The sequence below is a fragment of the Rattus norvegicus genome, chromosome 5 (assembly GCF_036323735.1).
Source record: "Rattus norvegicus strain BN/NHsdMcwi chromosome 5, GRCr8, whole genome shotgun sequence".
NCBI classification, from domain to species: domain Eukaryota; kingdom Metazoa; phylum Chordata; class Mammalia; order Rodentia; family Muridae; genus Rattus; species Rattus norvegicus.
Genome location: NC_086023.1, coordinates 44213954 through 44240286, shown reverse-complemented (window position 1 = coordinate 44240286; position 26333 = coordinate 44213954). Strand labels below are relative to the sequence as shown.

At 37.6% G+C, this 26333-nt stretch overlaps 1 protein-coding gene across 2 annotated transcripts in view; it reads left to right on the top strand.

Annotated features, from left to right (window-relative positions):
* Fut9 (fucosyltransferase 9) overlaps nt 1–26333 on the top strand; it is a 212839-nt gene that overhangs the window by 120923 nt on the left and 65583 nt on the right. The gene's annotated exons all lie outside the window — the stretch shown is intronic.

The following is a 26333-nucleotide window of genomic DNA, read 5'->3' as shown; positions in this document are numbered from 1 at the left end:
AGTTTCATGGTTTTCTCCTGTGGCTCTGTTTCCCTGCCCACCATTTATCTCGACTGTCTCAATAACACAAAATTTTATCTAAGAATTGCTTTTAAGAATCAAATGGACAAGTAGTCTATAGTTTAAACACCCTCAGGAGTTATTGGTTTTCAGACACTAAAGTAATGGAGAATAGATGCTATCAATATGCCTGGTGAAGCCCAGACACTTCAGCCTGTACAATAATCAATATCCAACTCATTTTTTCCACATTTTTCTTAAGCACTTTATACAATTTTAGTTAAATACAATGAGTGTTTTCAAACATGCTGTGGGGCCAGAAATAATCATTATCCTGCCGTTCTAGCTTGCTCTCTGACATTGTGTGTGTATTGGTACCACCTTTATAAAATGGCTGAGAAAACCATCCTCTTTTCTGTGTTCAATTTACTATTCCAACAGACCACATCAGAGCATCTGTTTGTGTTATGCCTAGGCCCAGAATTATGCAGCGTCCTTAGGAAATTTGAGCTGACAGCAACATTTTGCCTCTGAGTTACTATGGCTCTTTTCCTCTTATATATCACTGTAGCTCCCCCTCTTTAATTTCAGTTCTATGCCATTTATATTAACAAGTAAAAATGCATAGAAAAGGTCATTAGTTGCCCAACCTTCAGCTATGTAACATTTACCTTGTGAAGAAGAGGTTTGACTTTCCTGCTTCTAATCTTCTTTCCCTCTTGCTCATCTCTATATTTTAAGTGGTTGTAGCCCTGAAGGGAAAGATGTACAGCTTGCAGGAGTCCTCAGGTCACACTCTTATCCACACACAGCTCTATGTTTAAAATCTCTGATGATTTTAATCAATATTCTGCGATAATGAGGATTCTAGCATTGGCTGCAGTTTTCTCTGTTTGAGAAGATTTGCACAGACCTTTTCTAGTCTGCCATTTCAGGCTCCTGGGCTTGCTCAGGGGACACATGACTGATCAGACTCTTCTGACTGGGTGAGGTACTGCAGCTTCCACAGGCTCATCTACTGATTTCTCAGGGGATGGTTCTCACAAACCCACCTAAGAAGTCAAGGTTAGCAAAGGTATCCAATTGCTTTGAAGCTATTACAGAAGTCATTTTTCTTTTCTTTTCTTTTTAAAATTTCTCCTCATTTTTCAACTTTATTTAATTTTTTTTTCACAGTCCAGATTTTATCCCCCTCCCAGTCCACCCCGGACTGCTCCACTTCCCATACCTACTCCCCTGTCTCCAGGAAGATATCCCCACTGACCCCCACCCCTACACCCCACCAGACCTCTAAACTTCCTGGGGCCTCCAATCTCTTGAGAGTTAAGTGCATCTTCTCTGACTGAGTCCAGACCAGGCAGTCTTCTACTGTATACATGTTGGGGGCTCCATATCAGCTGGTGCATGTTGCTTGGTTGATGGTCCAGTGTCTGAGAGATCGCGGGGGTCTAAATTAGTTGAGACTTCTGGTCCTCCTACAGGGTCGCCCTCCTCCTCAGCTTCTTCCAACCTCTCCCTAATTCAACCACAAGGGTAAGCAGCATCTGTTCATTGGTTGGGTGCAAACATCTGTATCTGAATCTTTCAGCTGATTGTTGGGTCTTTTGGAGTGCAGTCATGATAGACCCTTTTTCTGTGAGCACCCCATAGCGTCAGTAATACTGTTAGGCCTTGGGGTTTCCCCTTGAGCTGGATCCCAATTTGGGCCTGTCACTGGACCTCCTTACAGAAGATTCATTCTGTGTTTCCGAAGATTTATGGTCCATTCCCTATAAGCTGGAGAAAAAAATGAAAAAGTGAATGGAGTGAATGCATGTACATGCATGCCTGTGTGTGTGTGTGTGTGCGCGTGTGTGCGTGTGCGTATGTGTGTGTGTGCGTGTGTGTGTGTGCGTGTGTGTGTGTGTGTGTGTGCGTGTGTGTGTGTGTGTGTGTGTGTGTATGTGTCTGCCTCTCTCTGTCTCTGTCTGTGTCTCTTTCTCTTGATGGGAGGGTCAGGGTGATCATAATGTACTAGATTAATTCTCAAATGTATCATGAAATCAGTATTTATTTTTACCATTACCACAGTCTTACAAAGAGGTATTATAATTTATTTCTCATATAAATAGCTCTTTAAAGCTAGAGATTTGTGCACATCTTTACCTGAAATCTGTGAGTCAAAGAAATACTTATCTGAGAAAGTGTTGAACATTTATTATACACTATTCACGGAATTGTTACAACAACACATGAGGCAATGACGAACAATAATCTCACTTTAAAAGCCAAGCAACAGAAGTTTAAAAAAGTTTATTAATGTGTCAGAATTCCATAAAATAATGGAATTAAAGTAGAACTGAGTTTCTTAAAAATGTTTATAGCCATTATGTTAATCATGTTCCATTTCCCTGATCTCTTTACAGTTTAAATTGCTATAAGCACTTACTAAATTATTTTTTAAATGAACTGTTAATGAACAATCTAAAACATATTTTTTGACCCCAACTACAGCTCATTTATCCCTGGTCCACGACACAGTGTCTTCTTTGGAATCTTGTCAGTCGCTGACTGTACTTTCAAATTTCATGCCTTTTAAAAAAAACAAAACAAAACTATAAGCAGCTCTGTTGCTGACACAACCTATTTCAAAATTAATGAATAGTAGTTTGTTTCAGTAGAAATCAGTATAAGATATCTAATAATAAGTCAATGTGGAAGGAAAAATGATTTGTACATTCTGACTAACATAGTCATAAATAGGCATAAAAAGATAACAGATGTGTATATAATCAAGAGTAAACATGTGGATGGTGACTTAGTATTTTTTGGATGTATTGTAGCCTTAGACAATATTCTGCTTGGATCAGAAATAATTTATATTTATATAATAGACCGTTTACTTTGTTCAATGACAGTGTTTTATTATCGGAGACTCTACCCTGATATACCAATACTCAGAGTCCTTTGAAGCTATAGAAACCAGTTTCAGGCCAATCTAATTAATTTTGCTCATCAGTCACCATTAAAGAAATTACTAAATACTAGTGATATAAAAAAGATTATGGATACTTCATATTATATGTAAGGATGTACCCAGAAAAGGTGGAACTCTGCTGTTCTCTTCTCCATTGTCCTAGCTGTTAAAAGAAAAGGCATGGGACGGGGGGAGGGAGTGCCAGCAGTTAATGAATTTGAGTTCTGAGATCAGTCAACATATTTATCATGAACTTATTAATTCAGCAATGTGAGGTATTATAAGGAATGAGAACCATGAGACTCATTGTCTTTCTTCAAAGATTTACATATGAGTCTTTATTTTCTTTTATGTACAACTCCTATTTTTCCTTCAATGTGTGCTTTGTTTGGAAGACTGCAACAACCTTACTATATTCCACTAGTTTTCAAATAGACAATTAATCAATAACTTAGATTTTAACTAACTATATTTCTTACAATTATACCTAGAATCACTTTAATTTCTCAATCTCCAAAAGGCCCCAAATTTGGGCATGCAGACACACACACACACACACACACACACACACACACACACACACACACACACAAACATACACACACACACATGCATACACGCACACAAACACGCACACACATACACGCATGCACACACACACACACACACACACACACACACACTCATACACACACCAGTTGTTTAGTTAAATGGATGCTAAGTGAATGTCAAATTGGTTTCTAAGCATTTCTGTTTCCACCCATAGAGATATCTGGACATGGATTTGATCTAAATGTTCAAGATTTGGCTAAATGCATAAAATTCACTTTTTTTTTTGAGAAGAGTTGAGCTTTTCTGCTCTCACCACCATCTGTTGACTGAAAAATCTTCTCTGATTCTTCTCTAATGAGATCTGGGATCTACACATATTTATGGTTAGAGAGGGAATACATTTAGAGGGCAGTTGGATAATCATCATTAACAAATTAATCAAAGTAGATTTACCCCAAGGTCTGAGATCTATTTAGGCTGGGATTCTTGGCTAGATTATTTTTAGAACCAACAGGTTTTAAATCCAAGCAGAAATCTCTTATTACATTAAGGCCATTATCACACCCATCATCACATCTCACCACACCTGTCATCATTTCAGTTCTGGGAGTTCTCGGGATAAGATAGCATCACATTGTTGATGACGGTTTTTCCGAGCAACCTTCCTAACACTTTGCAGTACTGTGGAAACTAAACAACAGAGAAGAGACTTTCTGGTTACCACCAAGTTGATTTCTCCATGTACTGTGACCAATGTGTGTGATGTCTTCAGTAACAAAGTCTAAAACCCAAATTCTGGTGGGTAAACAAGAGCAATGGCAATACCCTCTTGTTACAATATTTCCAGTTCTCTGGGAACTACAAAAAGCCCAGTAGTTCCCAGAGACTACTTTCTTGTGCTTTAAGAGTCTAGAATACCTATGACCAATAGCACAAGAACAGCATCCTACTGGGCTTTTAGTAGTCCCCAGAGAACTGGAAATGTTGTAACAAAAGGAGATCTTGCAAGTAGGTTGTGGTAAGACAAAAATAATCTGGAGGAAAGGCATGGAGACTCTTGATCTATAACAAGAGTTGAAGTCTCTAGTGAATGGAAATAAGAAGGGATAAGGAGAGTATATAGAGATCATAATGGAAGACAAGAAGGATAGTGTGAATCATCTATTTCAGTCTCAACCTGATGTGGCCACTAGTGTTCCAGAAAGATAGTGTTTGTAGGTGTCAGGAGCTGACACAAAGCAATAGCATGGGTTAAAATGAAGGACTGAGAGAAAACATAAGAAGAAAAGCTGAGTCTGCACCAAGGTTTTGGTGAAGTTTGAGAGAATGGGGTAAAGCTACAGAAGGGTACCTGCAAGCACATGACCACATGCTGCATGTAAGAATGGAGAGATTTCAATGAAGAATAGGAAGGAGAGTGAAAATCACCTGATTCTCAGCCAGAAGTGTTCACTGGGGAGCAGGTACTATGATTGACTGACACCAAGAAATGGAAAAAGGCTAGAAGGGAAGGCTAAGGGATCTATGGAGCAATAGTTGGACCAGCAGCAAGGTTCAGAAGAGTCTCCAGGAAATCAAGGAAGCAAGAGAGGGGAAGCACTTACAAGTCTGCTACAGCACACAGACTATGGAGACTGTGCTAGAAGTCAGGAAGGAGAGTGGTGTGGAAAGTTTTTTATTTCCCTTTTAATTTCAGTAGCTAAATTTACCAGTTATAATAATCCAGGTTGACAATTGTTTCTTAAAATCGAGAAATATATTTTTGAAATTTATTTATTTTTCATTTCATACTTTTTCTACAAGTATGTCTGTGAACCACATGCATGCAGTGGCAACAGAGGCCAAAAAAAGGGCATGAGATCCCCGGAAATGAAGTCATCAGTAGTTGTTTGCTGTCATGTGAGGTGTAGAAATTGAATGTGTATCCTCCAGAAGAGTACAAGTGTCCTTACCCACTGGGCCATCTCACTAGTTTGAGAAATTATAATAAATCTTTATAAACTCTTCAAGTTTTAAAAGCTTTTGTTAAATAATTAAGTTTTATTCTGATGAGCCTGGTTTTATTTCTTTTATTTATTTTTTGCTTTCATTATGATTTAATTAATTTTTTTAAATTAACTTGAGTATTTCTTATATACATTTCGAGTTTATTCCCTTTCCTGGTTTCCGGGCAAACATCCCCCTCCCCCCTCCCCTTTCTTATCGGTGTTCCCCTCCCCATCCTCCACCCATTGCTGCCCTCCCCCCAACAATCTAGTTCACTGGGGGTTCAGTCTTAGCAGGACCCAGGGTTTTATAAGTGGCTTAATCATCCTATCTCAGCACTGTCTTTATTATGTGTACTACATGTTTTAATTACATGTTGTGGGGAGTTTGTTTTTGTTTTTTGGTTTGTTTTTTGTTGTTGTTTTTTTGTTTTTGTTTTTTTTGTTGTGTTTGTTTTGTTTTTTTTTTTGCTTGCTTTGTTTTCTCCTAGTCTAATCTAGGTATTGTTTTCAAAACCTCTAATAGCATCTCTTTGTTGTCTTTAATAAATTTTCTCCTATAGTTTTAGTAAAAATGTTTTTTATGCATTTGCTATGGTCTTTTAGCCTATTCTAATAATCTGAAGGTCAGATTTTTAAGCTCTGCAGTCTATTTCCTTTAAGTTCATGAGAATTAAGAGAATGTACAAATAACTTTTACTGGGTGATCTGATTAATCTACTTTTTCTTCTGTTTGGTAATCTATTTTCTATGTGATCTGTTGTTGGTAAAACTTTATATAGAAGAGGAATTTTTTATTTTTAATGCCATTTCAGTTTTTAATTTCTTCAGCAATTCTATCTGTAATTTTATATCTTGTATTGAACGCTTTATTCATGTCTTTGTTTTGTTTTCTTAGAACATATTTATTTTAATATATACAATATATCTTATAACTATATTAACACATTCTATATAACAAATGGATTAGTTGTACATAGTTATAATATTTTTCAAATTCTTTTTCCTGTAGTTCTTTGAATTATATTAATTAGACATCCTCATTGTAGTGTTAGTGATCTTAGAGGACACTCCTTGGCTTCCTTTTGCGTATTGTTTCTATTTCTGCACTATGGCTTATATACCTGGAGTTTATTGTTTAAAGCCTTTTATCTTTCTCTTTGTATGTTTCATTCATGAAATCCTAGTCACTTTTTATCTTAGTGGTGGTATTTGCAGTATTCAGTGGAGTACTATGTCCTGCTAGGGTTGATGTGCACTTTTCTTCAATGAGACCAGTGTTTAGGTCAGAGATTCTACCCCACTGGGAAATGAGGTTTCTCCAGTGTCCAGTAAGGGATCCCACCTGAGCCTGATGCTTCCTGTGGGAGTTATAGAACTCTCTGTACCATTTCTGGGTATAATCAGAGATGTGTATTGAACCCACTCTCATACTCATTCCCCATTCGTCACCTCTGTCATCAGCTCCCTCTGAAGGTTCAGTTTCCCCCACCTGGAGCCCTTACTTAGACTAAATTTGGTTCCCAGCCTGGTTCCACAACATTCTTTGAAGCTGACCTACCCTCTAGCACCAGTACTTTTACCACAGCTTGTGACTGGTCTGTCTTCTTATTCTTAAGAATTTATTTTATTTTCATTTGTATGGATATGTGTATTTATGTTTGTACAGATGTATGTGTGTGTGTGAACATCCAAGAAATCACTCACTCACTCAAACAAACAAACAAACAAACAAACAAACAAAAATGGTATTGGATCCCTAGTACCCGGAGTGACACACACTTGTAATTTATCTGAAGTGGGTGCTGAGTACTAACCTATCATTTGAAGGAGCAGCAAGTACTCTTAACTGCTGGCCCATCTTTCTGGTCCCAGACAATGTACTTTTATATCCTATATTGAGCTTAGTATTATATAATGCTTAAAACACCCCAACTTCTATGTGATAGTGGAATCTTTTGTTAAATGTAAACATACATTAATTTATTTTCATTTCTTGGATTATAATTACTTATGCTTTTGAAATTATTTTTAAATATGTATTATTTAAACCACGTTTTATGCAAAATACTCTGGAAACAATTTTTATGTCAATTTTTCAAGGTATATATTTTATTGTTGTTGTTCATACTTTTATAATACTATATTGAATATAAAATCTAGGTAGCATATATACGTCATCATTTCCTTAATATTATAATGTTGCCTGCTCTAAATTTCTTATCAAGTCTTCCATGGGATAGAGAAAATATTCAATAGTTATGTAAGATTAAGAGACATTACCTACTTTGATTGCTAAGTTTCTGATTTCTAACAAACCAAATGTTCTGGTAAATCTTATAGAAGGGATATCTGGCCAAAAAAGCTAATGCTTTCCCAAGTTTCTTTTCTTACTATGGCCACTTGGATGGCAATTAATGGGTAGAATTTAAAGGCATTCATGAGCAATCTAAAGTAAGTGAAAGTAAATAGGAACATTTTAGAAAATAGACATAAAATTTATCATGTAGAATTAACAATATGTAAAAGTATTTTGGATATACACTGAGTGATAAGAATTCAAGGATCAACTAAATTTGTGCATTTGCTGAATGTCCAAATTACATAATAATTTAGGACATATTAAAGGAAAGGTAGGGAATAGACAGGATAGAGAATTTGTTTTTATGGACCTTATGGATATAGAATCATGTAATTCAAGGAAAAGACCTCGACCACAGATTGATGCAAGCAAATAAATTGTGACTAAAGTCACAGGAATGGAGAGGTCTCTCAGAGGCACCAGTGAGGATGTGAAATAGAATAATAAATAGCAAGAAGTTTTAAATGCCAAGCGCTACTTAACTAAGTAGACTTCACAGTTAAAATGACATCATGGTATAGATAGAGTTTAAGTGTCTTAGTTAGGGTTTCCATTACTGTGAAGAGACACCATCACAAAGACAACTCTTAGAAAACAATTAATTGGGGTCATCTTACAATTTCATAGGTCCATTCCATTATCATCATGGTTGGAAGCATGGCAGCATGCAGGTAGTCATGGTGATGGAGGAGCTAAGAGTTCTACATTTTGATCAGAATGCATTCAAGCAGGAGACTGTCTTTGATAGGCATACAGGAGGATGTTCTCCTTCATGCTGAGCAGAGCTTGAGAACTAGGAGCCCTCAAAGCCTGCCTACACAGCAACACACTTCCTCCAGCAAGGCCATATCTCCCAATAGTGCCAATTTCCTTGGCCAAGCATATTCAAATCATCACAGTAAGAGTAAGAAAATAAGAAGGGAGAAAACACCAATGTTACTGAAATATCAAGTAATATAAATATATCAAACACTGTGAATTAAGCTTAATAGTGATTTACTAATTGCTAAATAAATCATTACTTACTTTCAGTGAAGTAACATAACAAACGCCAAGTAAAGAAGTTAGATGAAAGCCAATGTATTTCAAATAATTCATATATGTAATTTCCAGAAACCTTACACTCATGGAACGTACAATGATAAGAGAGTGAATGTCAGAGAAACACTGAAACATAAGAAATATAAGAAATGAATATATAGAGTCATCTTTCATGATGACCGAGGCAAAAAGGTGCTGATGAAAACACATGCAAGCCCATCACGGTTATAGATAAAAAATACAGAGCCATTTCCATCTGCTAGATTGTATATTCTCTTTGCAGGAGGAAGATGGTATTATTGGAGTTCAGGCAACCAACATTATTTTGGAGCCTTATATGATTGTCTTTGATTAAGAAAGAATTAGCTTAAAAAAGGAAAGCAGATAACCAGGCGTCAAGTATTATAGACAACCAAGAACACAGGAAAAAACAGATGATAAATTAGCAACAACAAAGGTAATCCAACAAAATCGTGAAAGCATCAAAGCTTGAGTCATTTCCCCAAGGGCAAAGCATTCATGAGAAAGGGTCTAGGGAAATGTTGAGGCAAGGATGTTATAGAACACTGAAGAGCCTCAAGAAAAGACAAAGAAGCAAAGGCAAAAGAACACAGGGTCACTGAGGCATAGACAGAGAAGCACGAGTTTGAGACCCTGAGGAGGAGGCAGTACAGAAGAGGAAGAACAAGGTGGAAGGACTGTAAAGACTCAGAAGGATGCATTTAATAGTGAACTGGGAGTATTTGCAAAGAGATCTCAAACAATGTAGCAGAGTGATAAGCAGGGGATTGCGAGAGCTGTGAAGAATCGAATGTGAATGTGAAGTTTTTGCTAGGAGGTGATCCATTTACAGATTTCTGCTGTTCCATATCCTGTTAGATGGCTTTGTTTATCATGTCATGGCTAACTTCTGAAATTCAATTCATAATTCTGTCCTCCTTGTTTGTCAGATACACTGTTTTTCATTTCTACTTCTAGTGACTGTCTCCCTGACCTTTCAGCTCTTCACAGGGATTAGCCTACATTTGTTTATATTATATAGTTATATTCATGAAAGTTTATTTTAATGGTGCTATTAAAAATAAGGACAGCAGCTTACATACATGAATACTTTATTGATAAAGTCCTCAAAGAAATTAAAGATTTAATTTCTGAGATAGAAATTCTCTTTTTCTACATAGGAAAAGAGATAAGTCTCTTTTTCTCCAATGTAAATTCTAGAAATGGAACTCAGGTTGTCATGCTTGATGGCAAGTACCTTATCCACCCACCAGCCCCTCTTTGTGAAATTCTATATTTGCAGTCTATTATTAAAGGTGATATTCATCCTATTAAAAGTAAATAAGAAACCAAAGACCAGAATATTTGTAAGGAGAACTTATTCTAATCAGGGAAGACTTGAATTAGGAATGACTTAAAGGTTAATCATGAGGGAACTTAACACAACTTAATGAGCCTTATTATAAACCACAGGCTGTTTGTAATTTCACTTTGTCTGTCTAGCACCTGAATAATTCATGTTCACTGTATCTGAATGTACTAAGGAGTAATTTTTAAGTTTAATAAGATAGTGTTACCAAAAAAGTCACTAGAACAATTGTAGTACATTATTTTTATATGAATCTTCAAATCTCACTAAAATACTCACACTGTATATGAGAAGTGCTATTTTCATATTAACCATCTGCATTGTGTTGACACTGATTTCTTTTTATTATCAATAATATTTATCACTTCCTACAAAAAAAGCATAGTTAGACAAGTGTAGTGCCACACAACCTGGATTCTCCAATGGTATACCAACAGTACTTGTATCTATGGGTAATTGATAGATGTCTAATTAAATGTAAAATCCTACTGGTACTATGACCATAGCAAAAATCTCATGGCTAGAAAGATCACAAGCCTTCAAGGAAAAATCTACTACTATAGTATTAGAATAGATTTTTTTCCCACAATTTCTTTTCGCAATGAATTTCAATTGCACCCCTCCCTCATCTCCTCTCACTCCTACCCCTGCAAATTCCTCTCCCATTACCCTTTTTCTCTTCCTCCTGAAAATGGGAAGCTTAAGTACTACCAACCCTGGGAAAATATGGATGCAGGGAAATTTCACAAGGCATGACTCCTAGATGAAGCAGAGTCATTGAGCAGCTGAGGAGAGCTGGAGGATCGTTGCTTTGAGTGTTGACAATCCAGTCCTAAGTGGTCAACCCTAAGCCCATTCACATAGTGGCAATACAAACTGAACGCAATCAGATCTCTCTTTCCCTAACGGAAATTTTCTATACATTATTTGTGTGCAATGAAAGATAATTTCAGTAAAGATAACATGAATTTGAGAATCATGTAAAAGGAGATATGGGAAAAGTTGAAGAGATGAAACAAGTGAAAATAAAATAATTACTGGATATTCACTTATGAAATCTTCAAATGAACTGAAAAGAAGAAGAGTTGCGAATAGCCTGTGCCACATACTGAGACACTGTCTCAATAGCAATGAAGAAAGGTATCTACAGGGGGCAACATACAAAGTTACCATATTTGGTCACAATTATAATTTAAAAATCACATGCTAAAACAATGCGGAATGTGATCTTCAAAACCAATCGTGGATTTGAGGAAGGAAATATTTTACCTGCCTTTCAGAAAGAAAGTACAATAATATCTCAAGGAAATGCCCAAGGTCCTTTATTCTAATGCTTATGCTGCCAATTTGGTGAATACACTAAAAACCAAGTCAAAATGTCATGATTCATGGCGTTTCTAGTGAAACCTGGGGAGTGGGGGGTGTGGCTAGGAGCTCAGAGGAAGCCCTAAGATGGGGCTCAAAGATCTACTGTGCCCTTTTCTGTCCTGTGATGAGATAAAGGGGAAATGACCATCACCGGATACCTAACTTGCCGTGCTCTTGACTATAAATTCTGCCATAAGAAATAAACTTGTTTGCTGAGAAGCAACAATGTTTTTGACATTTTGTGGAACAGCTCAAAAACACTAAAACAAGGATTTTTTCCTTAATGCCATAACTTGTCTGTGTGTCAGGTAAAAAGAAAGCCCTGACCATTTAACTCTAAATAACAAGGTCTTTTCTAGAGCGTACTGCTTTAACTTACTGCATATTCTTTGCAATTGCACAGCCTCCAAAAAATTACTTTCCTTTTTGTACTTGAGATACCTACCTAAAAATGCAGATGCTTATATGATATGTTTTGCATATTTTTATGAGGATGAATAATATCATAACTGATCTTCACAGTGTTAAGTAGAAATTAGATCATCCACAAAGCTCCTTGCAGTTACTTCTCCTGTGTTTTTAGAATTGTGAGAAATGTATGTGAGACATTGAAGAAATCCTCCACAAGCATGATTTTTCTGTATGTATATGGTGAGCAAAGCATTGCCTTAGGTATTAAGGAACAAGAATATAAACCCAAAGAGCTTCCTGGACGTAAGAATGAGACTATTTATGCACAATAATTCTTGCCAAATGGCATTCCATTATTAAATTATCAGCAAAAAAAAAGTATGGTCTGGGGATACGATAGGTTTAGGAAATATTACTTATGATACTATACTCCAGACAGGGAGAATATGAGATGAAGCAATGAGAGAGAAAATCTTATGTGCTTAGAACATTGATGCTAATAGAATAAATGTTGACTGTTAGAACAGAAAATGGTTGTTTAAGGATCCATCACATGGTTCTTTCCGTACTTTTTCCTCCTTCCTTCTTCCTCTTCCAATTTCTTCCACTTTTCTCTCACCTCCTACTTTCTCTTCTTCCATTTTCCTCCTTTCTTGCTCAAAGTTTACTTTTTTCATTTCTCCATCACAAATCCCCTGGCAGACTATATTCTGAGTACATGTCTATTGTTGGAACAATCAGTATTTGTCTATGAGGTAATTTTAAAATATAAAGATATAAACTTGGTTGGTGAGCTGAAATTTTAGAACCAAGAGCCAAGTCATATCTTTTTGCACAAAAGGGGAACAGTGCTTTCCAATGCACTATAAACTGGGTCTGAAGCAGGAGAGAACAAAGGATAATCACATGACCTATTTAAGCAGATTTTTCTTCCTATGTGTCTCTCAACCATCTAGGTTTTGTTTGTTTATGTGGAGAGAGGAGTACATGACTAAGCAAACCCAACTCCAACAGTGTCCCAAGCATATTTAGTAAAGAGAACTTCACTGACTCAACTCTCTGCTCTTCTTCTTTTCACTGCATCTCTGTTCACCCTTCATGTTCAACAGTCATCTGAAAGCATGTTCTCAAGATGGATTGGAAGGCTGTGTATCACACACACACACACACACACACACACACACACACACACACACACACACAAACACATACACACACCATGCACACACAACAGCGAGAACTCACAACTCTCGCTTTTGTAGGAAATTAATTTTAAAATTCTTTTAGTAATAGTTTTCTCAGTTACTTAGATGAATGGTATCTATTTATGCCTTCCCACATTGTCTACAAAGAACAGCATTTCTTCATTCAAGAAGTTTGTTTGTTCATTGCTATGCAACACCAAAATGTCTTTTTCCTGCTGATAGGAAAAAAGAGACATATGTCAGATTGAAACAACTGGAAAAGCAGGCTACTGAATTATAACTGAAGATATAATCAGCTTTGCACTCCAAAAATTGGTTATTATTAGAAGCACTTGAGTCTGTGAATAGTCAAATATTAGCTGGCAAAGCCAAAAAATCCTTATGTGTGCTAAATAATTTTCTTAAAGAAGAGTAATAAAGGAAGAAATTTGCTTACTAATTTGGTTGAGAACATGATGAGTTGTCATTTCAGTTATTAAGACTCTAAATAGGAGGCACCTAACTAGGAAAATACAAATTAATGTCACATATAAGATCTATTATCAAATATTCCACATTCTTAGCATGGGATTATTTGCAACAAATAAGGATATATTTTCATGACTTCTCAGAAAATAATATTTTCTATATTTTCTTTCATATGGAAAGAATGTAAGATATATTGCCCTTTTAAAAATTAATATTATAGACAACAAATTGTTTGTAGGCTATAACTTTATTAAAGATATCAGCCAAAGAAATATTTCTACTGTTGTATTTAAGTATCTTCTCATTCTTTCCACATTACTATGAAATAGCATTGTTTCTTAGAGAAAGTCTTACTTGTTAATGGTAAAACAAATATTGAATTTATTGCAGAGTGCATCCAAATCCAGGTAAAAATGCACAGAGGTCTGCTCCAGCCAAGGTTTTCATTGCTTTTAATTGAAAGTCTAATTGTACAGCAGAAAATTTGGAGCTGAAAATTTACTGTCATTGAATGGCAGAAATTTAATTAGGCTTACTTTAGCTCTCTTATTACTTCATAATAAATACAAAGAATCTTACAAGCAAATGTCTTTCTTTCAGACACTAAATAGAAGCCAGTGAATTCACAGTCTAAATTAATACTCAGTTCAAACAAAATTATCATCTCACATAAAAAGGAAGTAAATGCTGCCCTCTTCAACATCCTGTATTATAGTAGCACAATCCTTTTCTTAACCTCCATACATGCATAGCATTTTTAGGTTTATTCTAAATAAAGGGGGAAGAGATAGAACAGCATGGGATACAAAAATATTAAAGTTATTAGTGCTTATCTGCCTTAAGCCTAAAGACTCACATATGTCTTTTCAGGTTTCATATCAGTATGAAGCTTGATATTTGAGGCACCTAGAGTGAGAATTTCTGGTCTTTCTTCCTTGCTCATTGAAATGAGAAAGTTAGTTTATTTAACGTTCTAGTCAGTATCCTATTGCCGTGAAGAGACACCACTACTACAGCAGTTGGAGCTTGCATAGATTCAAGGTCCAGGCTATTATCATCACAGCAGGAAGCAAGGTAGCACAGGGACAGGCATGGTGCTGGAGAGGTAGTTGAGAATTCTATGTCAGGATGGGCAGGCAGCAGGGAGACAGATCCTGGACCTGGCTTGTGCTTTCAAAACCACGAAGCCCTCCACCAGTGACACATTTCTTCCAGAAAGGCCACACGTCCTAATCCCTGTCAAGTATAACCACTCCCTAAAGTTCAATTTTTTAAATAATGTTGCTATAGGGCCATTTCCTGTCCAAACCACCACCTCTGGGAATCATTGTCTTGTGCAAAGTGCAGCAGCAACTTCTGGTGAAGAGAAGCTAAGGTGGAATCTGCCTGCCTAACTAACCCCCAAAAGTTCTTTGAAGAAAGGGAGGACATGTCAGTAAATGATGTGCAGTGACTAAACGTAGTAAATATTTTAGAAGGAGAAAGTACATTTCATACGGCTGTACACATAGACAAGTGTAGAGGAGCACTGGATGTTGGAGAAATATCACTGAAAGTAAACTGGCAAAATTGGTTTTAAACTCAACTGCTGAAAACAAAAACTTAAAACATTTATGTTTTGGGAGAAAAGACAGTAGTCAAGTACACTTAATTTAACATGAGCCTTACGTTAGAAGTCATTTTCAACATTCCAAATACCTCACAAACTGTAATGATTATAATTATTTTCTAACTGCAAATTGCAGCTAATTATTCAGTGAGCTAGGGATGCAAAAATCTCAGTTCTACAATAAGTGATTAAGTGATCTTGAACTCAAGTCATTCAAGGACTCAGACCCTTTTTTGTTTTTCCATCTTTATTAAATTGGATATTTCTTATTTAAATTTCAACTGTTATTCCCTTTCCCAGGGTTCCCAGGCCAACATCTCCCTAACCCTTCCCCCTTCCCTTCTCTAGGAGCATTCCCCTCCCCATCCTCCCCCCAACAATCACTTTCACTGAGGGTTCAGTCTTAGGACCAAGGGCTTCCCCCTCCACTGGTGCTCTTACTAGGCTATCCATTGCTACCTATACAGTTGGAACCCAGGGTCAGTCCATGTATAGTCTTTGGGTAGTGGCTTAGTCCCTGGAAGCTCTGGTTTGTTGGCATTGTTGTTCATATGGGATCTCAAGCCCCTTCAAGCTCTTCCAGTTCTTTCTCTGATTCCTTCAACGGGGGTCCTGTTCTCAGTTCAGTGGTTTGCTGCTGGCATTCACCTATGTATTTGCTGTATTCTGGCTGTGTCTTTCAGGAGAGATCTATATCCGGTTCCTGTCAGCTTGCACTTTTTTGCTTCATCCATCTTATCTAATTGGGTGGCTGTAGAAGTATGGGCCACATGTGGGGCAGGCTCTGAATGGGCGTTCCTTCAGTTTCTGTTATAAACTTTGCCTCCCTATCCCCTCCCAAGGTTATTCTTGTTCCCCTTTTAAAGAAGAAATGAAGCATCTGCATTTTGGTCATCCTTGAGTTTCATGGGTTCTGTGTACTTAGGGTAATTCAAGCACTTGGGCTAATATCCACTTATCAATGAGTGCATACCATATGTGTTTTTCTCTGATTGGGTTACCTAACTCAGGATGATATTTTCCAGTTCCATCCATTTGCCTATGAATTTCATAAAGTCATTGTTTTTGATAGCTAAGTAGTATTCCATTGTGTAAATGTAACACATTTTCTGTATCCATTCCCCTGTTGAAGGGCATCTGGGTTCTTTCCAGCTTCTGGCTATTATAAATAAGGCTTCTATGAACATAGTAGAGCATGTGTCTTTGTTATATGTTGGGGCATCTTTTGGGTATATGCCCAAGAGAGGTATAGCTGGGTCCTCAGGTAATGGAATGTCCAATTTTCTGAGGAACCTCCAGATGGATATCCAGAATGGTTGTACCAGTCTACAATCCCACAAACAATAGAGGAGTGTTCCTCTTGTCCACATCCTTGCCAGCATCTGCTGTTGTCAGAGTTTTTGATCTTAGCCATTCTGACTGGTGTGAGGTGAAATCTCAGGGTTGTTTTGATTTGCATTTCCCTTATGACTAAAGAAGTTGAACATTTCTTTAGGTGTTTCTCAGCTATTCGTCATTCCTCAGCTGTGAATTCTTTGTGTAGCTCTGAACCCCATTTTTTAATAGGGTTATTTGTCTCCCTGCGGTCTAACTTCATGAGTTCTTTGGATATTTTGGATATAAGGCCTCTATCTGTTGTAGGATTGGTAAAGATCTTTTCCCAATCTGTTGGTTGCCGTTTTGTCCTAACCACAGTGTCCTTTGCCTTACAGAAGCTTTGTAGTTTTATAAGATCCCATTTGTCAATTCTTGATCTTACAGCATAAGCCATTGGTATTTTGTTCAGGAAATTTTCTCCAGTGCCCATGTATTCGAGATACTTTCCCACTTTTTCTTCTATTAGTTTGAGTGTATCTGGTTTGATGTGGAGGTCCTTGATCCACTTGGACTTAAGCTTTGTACAGGGTGATAAGCATGGATCGATCTGCATTCTTCTACATGTTGACCTCCAGTTGAACCAGCACTATTTGCTGAAAATGCTATCTTTTTTTCCATTGGATGGTTTTGGATCCTTTGTCAAAAATCAAGTGACCATAGTTGTGTGGGTTCATTTCTGGGTCTTCAGTTCTATTCCACTGGTATATCTACCTGTCTCTGTACCAATACCATACAGTTTTTATCACTATTGCTCTGTAATACTGCTTGATTTCAGGAATAGTGATTTCCCTGGAAATCCTTTTATTGTTGAGGATAGTTTTAGCTATCCTGGGTTAGGACTCAGTTACCTTAACTACAGAATGGGAAGTTGGGTCCAGGTGAACAACTAGAGAGAGCCTCTTATATTTCCTTTTGTTTGTTTGCTGTTGCAGGTTTTTTGTGTCATGTTTTGTTTTATATTTTGTGCACACTCTAGAGCTCTGGGTTAATTGGATGATAAAAGATAGTTAATAGCTGTCCTTAATACTAGACCAAGTATAAGTAAATAATCACCAAAGTTTCTGTTAGGGAGGCAGAGTTTAAATGAATGAATATAGGACAATAAACTAACTCTGCCTGCCCAAGCTTTCAAATTTTATAGTTTTGCTTCAGTTAAATTTATATAGTAGGATAAGTTGAGCATTAGAAATGTATGCTATTTATCCCTGAAACTTCTACATTTACATTGCCCTTAGGAGTGCATTTAAATAAACCAAACTTATATTGTTCAATGTTTATACAATTCCAGGACTATAGTTTTTAAAGGACTGAGTAGATATTAAAACAAGAAACATGCAAGTCACCACTTACATTCTTGTATAAGTAAATAAAATGTTAAACAAGTATTTTTATTCTGAGTTTTAAAAAGACATAAACCCCCCCTAAAATAATCATTCTCTGCTCTTAAGTGACTGTGCTTTAAAGCATGGAGCATTAGATTTTGAACTACTTGAAAGGATAGATTACTTTCATTACAAAATTCCCTACAAACATCTTATAGGGCTAGTACTCCAGACTTTGTTAAATTAATATAATTCTTTATCACTAGAATACATACATTCTAATGAGGAACGTGATTATTAACTTAGATGATATGTAGCAAAGTTTTAAAATAATAAAAATGAACATAAACACATACAATGGAACATTTTGTGTAAACAATAAAAATTTAGTCCACCACTCTTTGAACACAAACTGGGTATTATTTAATACTTGAAGCAAGTAGGATTTTTTTTCCTACTCTCATTTCACTGCAGTAGAGATCAAATCAAGTATAGCATTGCTAAAAAAAAAGATATAACTTTGAATTCTATCAACAGCCAATGTTTTTTACCTTAATTTTTAATAATTACATGTCTCAAACAAAAGCTAGATTTTTTTTCATATGGACCCTGCTTCTCTGTATACCTAAGACCAAGAATAAAAACACAGAGAATGGTAAAAAATCATGACCTCAGATAAAGTCCTGCTAGTGATCCTCAGGTCATAATTTCTCACAAAGTGTCAGGCTAGGGAAGTGATCATAGAGAACGCATGACTATGATGCCTGGACATTAAAACGTGGAAGTCAAGAGCAGTGAATAAGGAGTTGCATATTCCGGGTAGAGTGAGCAAGGTGCACACACAATAAAGACTTTTAACGTGTCCAACGGATACTGGTCATTAAGCACTAGAGAGCCACAGCTTTGAGGGCTTGAGGGAAACTTTAATCATCAGGCATAAAGAAGGCTTGAAGGATTTTATTTTATTACAGGAATAGGATAGCAAAGACTGTATTTCAGATTAATTCTGGCAACTGTGTTTACACATGGATTGAAAGAGACACTGCTGCTTCAACAACTCCTTAAAGTGGAAAAAAGTTACAGCAGCAAACTCAATTGCCACTACAAGTAGATCCGTCATTTACCTCAAGCACAGGACTTGAAGACCACTCCCTCATTCTGGAGGAACTTCTGGAACCAGGAACTGGGTAGGATTGGCCTGCTATAGATAACTGTAAGAGAAACATTGGAGTCCAGCAGAGTGCCAAATACCACCTCCAAATTCTCAGTGTGTTCTCTCTTATGCTTTACTTTAAATTTTCAAAGCTACATGATTCATACTGAGCTTTGAACTATGCCATTTGGATACAGAAAGAAAAGTATAGAAAGTGATTCAATAATTAAATTTGCAGTTAGAAAATAAAACGTTAATTTATGTTTTGCAAATATGATTTCCTAAGTTATTAGACTTCATAACAGCTAGAGAAGGTTTTAACATAGAGTCATTTTGGAATGATACTTAAATAAATGTTAAATTTGGGCTATAAAGAAAAGTAAGGAGAACTCTACTTGAGGCAAAACTGCTTTGATTAAATTTTATAGTACTGTTAGCCTTAGGGTCACTTCTACTTCATAGGGCAGATCATCATAATTACATATAATAGAATTTTCTCCCAAATACGTTACACTGTCCAAAGGGGATAATCTTATTTCAACACAGGGAAGAAAAAAAAAAACTCTGTCAAGGCAAATGTAAAAAAAAATTCTACTTTCTTTCTTTACTGCTCAAGGAGAATGGAAATGCTTTGTCTGATGTCAGACGAAGTGCACAGACCTAGAGGGACCAACTTTCCCATCAGCCCTGACTTTCTACTTCCTTCACGGTTCTGTATGCATGGCCCCAGAGCACATACATAGGTTGGAAGAAACATTCCCCACTCCTATGCAGAACAAAGCTCCCCTTAAGTCTCAGGAGACAGAGAGCTCTGAGCAAAGATACATTCCATACCGATCCACAGTCTACGTCTCTTGTGGGCTTTGAATTCTAGCTGGGATATTTTGGGCTTAAGGAATATATTATGTTTTCTCTTTCTTCAGAGGGCAACCTTCCAACATAAATGGTATAAATATAAGAGCAGTCATGCAATAAAGACATAGCTGTGCATTTGGAGGCTATTTTAAATCACCAGGATAGGCTTCTTCTCATAAGATGAACTCTCAGTGTCCATAGTTTGAGGTAGAAAACAATAAGAAACCTCAAGAAAGTTTCCTTAAAACTTAAATAGACTTTCATAAATAGGAGGATTTTTAGAGAGATGAAATTAAGAAACATTAAACGGAGGAATGGGAAGACACTTTTTTCACATGTCCAATTAATGCCAGGGCCTGTAAGGAAAAAAATGTATATATTTACTACCAATAAAACAGTGTTCATGGGGCAAGGTCACTATCATAGTGTGAACTCCCAGAAGAGTCCTGCCACTTTAAGACTGGCACTACCCAATATTCATCTAAGCCACTGACTCTTCGAGTGGTTCACCTTTCACTGGATCATTTCGATGCTAGTAATGTAACATAATGCAACAGATTCAGCCAAGACATCTTGCAGCTTGAATTTGAATAATGACCTAAATTTTGCAGATGGGCATCACCCCTAAGGCATCTGGCACCCACCTTAGCTTCTGGGATGCTTTGTCCCACTTGAACCATTCAGCATGTATTTCTCTCCACTCACCCAATGGTCCAAAAGCTCCAGGAGGCCATGTCCATCTTATTCTTGGCATGCTCTGATTTTTGAAACAAAACTAAATATGTTTAAATAAATAAATCAATAGAATGCATCTCAGATAATTCTGGGTATTTATATTTCATAAAATCCTTCTCAAGCACTCTTCTTACGAAACACCATGTCTAAAAGGAAGAGACTTCACTAGGACTGATCTGAAGACCTTTCTGCCTAGGCTTACAGAACACCGATCCACTTGCTTCGTGCTTGTGCATGATCTTTGTATTCTGCTAAGTATTAGTCATTTAGTATCTCTGACCACCCCGTTGATGGAATTGTAAATATTGCAGAGGAATGCTTCTAAAAATGCATGCACCTTCAAAAACCTGAAAAATCATAACTCAAAATGTGTTTCTATTCCCGTATGTGCAACTAAGTGAAAGCCAAGCTTTACCTCACACAGGACACGCGTGGCACATCTGGATGCCAGTGAGAAGAGTGTAGACATCCATTTGGGAGTAGCACTGGTACACACAAATTCTCTAGGTATAAAAGAGAAGCTATTCATTCTTATCAGAAAAGGAGTTGGGGTGCCTTCAAATAAACCCATCTTTTTCTTACTGCCTTATACATGGGTTCTAAACTGAGCTACTTAAACAATTTAAGTGCTGTTGTAAACTGACATGGTGTATTTTCAATTCTGTAGAGTAAGACATATAAACACCATCAGGAGCTTGACTCCTTCCTTTGCACTGATGTACTCTGACCTTTCACTGCATACTGTTCCACTTCTCCTTGACTCCCCCTTTTTGAATACACAAAATGATATAATGCATTGTCTTTTCTCAGTATTAGTGTGTGTGTGTGTGTGTGTGTGAATGGCATACAAAAAAAAATCAAAAAACAAAAACAAACTGGTGCATCTTCTTTTCTAATTTTCCCCTCTACAGAGCCTTTTCTTATGCCATATATTTTGATTCTAGTTTTGCCTCCCCAGATTCCTGCCTGCTCCTCCCTACCTCCCCTTCTTTTCATACCTACTCCCTTTCTGTCTCTCATTAGAAAAACACAGGCTTCTAAGCCACAACAATCATACATAACAATGTAAATAATAAGATGAACTGAAAACACCTACTAAAACAGCAACCAAGCAGGAGGAAAAGAATTCCAAGAGCGGGAACAAGAGTCAGAGAGGCACTTGCTCTCAGAGTCAAGACTCACATAAAAATACTAAGTGCAGATCCATGTTGGCCCCGTGCTTAGCTGATTCGGGTTCCTTGTTCTCCTGGTGTCTTCCAGCCCCTCTGTCGGTTACAATCTTTTTGCCTCCTCTTCTGTGAGATTCCCTGAAGTTTGCAGTAGGGGATTTAATGGAGACCTCCTATTCAGACACTTTCTTCATGCAATGTTAATCCGTGGGTCTCTGCATCTGTTCCCATCTGCTGCCCTATGAAGCCTCTCTGATAATCCTCTGATAATGGCTGCGTAAGGCACTGATCTATGAGTATAGAATAATATTATTAGGAGTCATTTTATGGATACTTTTTTAAGACCTGTAGTGTTTGGTTTTAAAAGTCCCTGACAGAGTACCTGTTGTACTACCTATTGCTAGGTACCAGAACTGCATTTGTGCACACCCCACAGAGTCAGGCTTTTCCACATGAAATCCCATCTTCTGCCTCAGCCTTGGTAGTCCTTGACCACCGCTGATTCTGTTGGTATTGTCCATCTGAGCACAGATCCTGGTTCTCCATTCCCTTGCTGCTTCACATTGTCAGACTGGAAGACAGGCTACCAGGTCTCTGGTTCTTGGTTACCTAAGCAGTTTCTGGTATGGATTCCTTCTTGAGGAATGGGTCCTAAGTCAAATGATACGTTGGCTGGCTACTTCCACAAGTTCTATGTCACTGTTGCCCAAACATATCTTTTGCAGGAAACACAAATTGTAGGTCAAAGGCTTTGTGGCTGGGTAAGTTTCCATGCTTCCCATTCTAGAGCCTGCTGAGTCCCTTCCTTCACCAAAGAGACCAGGATGTATGGCTAAAGGCTCAATGTGGGCACCAGCTGCACTTCTCTGTGTTCAATGAATTGTGTGGGTGTTGTCCTCAGCAATGAGGCCCAACTGTCAGTTTGCATAGAGCAACCCATTAACTTAGCAACAGCCTGGGTTGTTCCAGGATTTCAATAGGGCCCCTTTGGCCCATAACTCATTTGAATGTAACCTAATTCCTCCACTGAAAGTCTCCATGACAACAAAACATGGCTTGTTAGGATGCCATATCCACCATTACTAGTATTCCTCATTAGGATCCCCTTCAAATATTCCAAAATTTCCATTTCAATAGTTTTCCACACCTTTTCTCAGAGCACCCCTTATCCATCTTTCTCTGCCTTCCCTCTTTTTATACCAGCTCCCAACAACCTGATTTCTCAGCTCTACTTCCCAATCAATCCCCCGTATACCCATAAAATCCAATCTACCCCCCCCCCCAGCCAGGAAGATCCATGTATCCCACTTCTTGTTAATTAACCTCTCTGGATCTAGAGATTGAAACTTGGTTTTATAATTTTCTTGATGGCTGATATAGACTTATGACTGAATACATACATACTTCTCTTTCTGGGTTTGGGTTTCCTCACATTCTATAAGTTCTGTGACTCTGGAGAACCCAGACTAATACACTCAGTTTATGTTTTCTGAATTGATTCTATTTTTAGTTTTAGTTCTTGAGCAGTTTTATTGGTTTCCTTCAGCTGCTGTTTGTATTTTCTTGAATTTCTTTAGAAGATTTATTCATTTTCTCCATTTTTTGTTTATTTTTCCTGGATTTCATTAAGAGATCTATTCATGTGTGTTGGAATTTCCATCATCTGTTGTGATAAGATAGCTAAGCTGCAGTGGAGACATATTGCACTGGCTGTTATTAATTGTGTTTTTATACTAAAGTCTAGACATCTGGCTTTGGGATGATCCTAAGACTGTGCACTGATTTCTGAATTTTCCACTGTTTAGCAGGATAGAATTTAGGTGCAGAGTGGGTCTGAGGCAAAGCATGCCACAAAGGGATCACAGCAAGTAACAGATCTCATACAACAAATTTATTGGGAGGAGGAGGGCATCAAAAGGCCACCACAGAGGCAAAACATGAGAAAAAGAGACAGACCAGAGAGAAGGGACAAGAGAGAGCATGATGGGAGCTTTTAAAGGGTTGGTGATTAGTGATGCCATAGCTCTGGCACTGAGTCCCTGAGGGCTGACTAAAGGGGATTCTGATTTGTAACAATCCTTTCTTTTGCTTATTATAAAAGGTGGGAAATAGGAAGGGGTGGTGGTGAGGCACTAATGGGACACTGTAAAGAGCACTGTACTTTTACACTGCTTCCTGAGGTCTGAGGGCATCCACATCTTTTGGGACACAGGAAAACTGGGATGCTGGCCAAGTTCTCGAAAAGCATGCTGCTCCATTTGCTGCCCAGGATCTATAGGACCATCTGTGTCTAGGGAAGGACAAGCCTAGTTGAAGCAATCTGTGATGCCAAACCACCCGGGGCCAGCTGCTTTGAAGCTGTCCACGATGCTGATTTTCAAGGAATACTAGGACTTGACAAGATGCTGAGTCAGATATAAATTAGAGGCAGTGGATTAAATTTTTCTTAGGTGTACATTTGAAACCTTTAGGCCCATGATACTGGTAGCTGATGGAGTGATGTCCAAAGACCAGGGAAAAGGTAAGGAGTTCTCATCCTCAAGAATAAGCAGGAAAGGCAGGTGGAAAACAAGCTGTTGACTGACAGAAGTACTTACCTGGAGTCTATTGGCCCTGTACGAGGTGCATTCAAAAAACCAATTCCCTGAATCTTACAAGAATATTTTTTGTAAGTTTTCAAAAAGAAATGTTATAGACAGGCTACTAGCATTTCCATTGTTTGTAATCTGTACTGAAATCCACATTGTCTAAAAGGCAGTAGACTCATACCTTTAAGTCATAGAAGCTTTGGAAGTAGCTTTGGGTTAAAAGCATGATCAACCTTTAAGGTGAGCTCAGGGAGAGCAGAAATCTCCTATGGAGCAGAAGGGCAAAAGCTTGCTTGATCTTGATTTTTCAGCACAAAGAGTGACAATAAAATCAGGCCATCATTTCTCTAGCCAGAAGCCTGGGTGTATATAGAATAGACAGAGATGTCTTTAGCACAAGAAAAAGCACTTTTATGTCTGTTCGTAGAAGACAATCAATACTTAGAATCTTGAGCTTGTGACTATGCTAAGAGCAATCACTGCCATCCAGAGCTAGATTAATAGCTTCTTAGAACTCCACTGATGAATGCTAAAACCCAGAACTCGTGAAGTCTTAATATGACCATACCGAGGGAAAGAAATCTGAAGCATTTTTTAAATTTTTTCATATACCTTAAGTTACTTTCTTATCACAATGTAAGCTTTTACACACTCAGACCTTATATAAACTTTATACCCTTTTTTCCTATTCATTCACCAGAAGACAATTGGTGGCTGATTACTGGGAGCAGTCATTGTAAAGTGAGTTTCTTTAAATAAAAGAAGAATAAAAATTACATTGAAATTTATTTTGTGAGTGTCTCTCCCTTTCCTCCTCCCCCTCCCCTTCCCCATCCCCTTCTCCCTCTCCCTCTTAAAGTCTGGCTGCAAGTTCAGCTGGGTCTATATCTAGTTCTGGGAAATGAAGTTTGTTGTCTGATTTTTTACATATGAAGAGAACTTAGAGGGCTGCTATAGCCTTTGTTACTGCTACTAAACCAAAGAAACTATCACTAGCCTCCTCATCAACACCTTTAAAGATGTGAAGAAAGTAAGTTTTTACAGAATAAGCAGGAAGTGAAGACCAAGCATATTCTGAATCTATTAAAATGGTGGAGACTTACAGGCTACCTGGGCAACCACCCTAGAATCCTTCATGGTCACTGGGGACCAAGGACCTAGATAGTCTTTGCCTGTCAAATCCAGAGAATCTGACAGACTTTCTCCTCCAGTAGAAATGTGTGTGTGTGGTGGTGGGGGGGTGGTTTGGCCTATCTTGGCTAGTCAAAGTAGGACAATCAACTCCCAAGTGTCCTACTTTTCAAAGCTTTGAACCATTCCCTGGGAGCTGTGAAGGGTTAAAGGGCTGTTTTCCATCCAATGGCCCCTTTCCCAAGAAGATGAGCCTAACCCTGTATAGCAAAATTTTACATTTTTTTGTAGAGCAGAACACAGAGAAATCATATAAATTAAGAGTGGAAAGTAAAGTATAGAGGAGAGCAATTTGGATATAAGATATTTGTGAGAATTTAGAAATCAATTTCACCTGTTTATTTATTTATTTATTGATCTATTGAGCTATACCAAGGACAAGCTGTTGTAATAATATCTGAGTCCATGGAGGGAGGGAGGGGGAAAGAGAGAGAGAGAGAGACAGAGAGACAGAGAGAGACAGAGACAGAGAAACAGAGACAGAGAGAGACAGAGAAAGAAAGACAGACAGACAGACAGAAAGACACAGACACAGACACAGACACAGACACAGACACAGACACAGACACAGACACAGACACAGACACAGACACAGACACAGACACAGACACAGACAC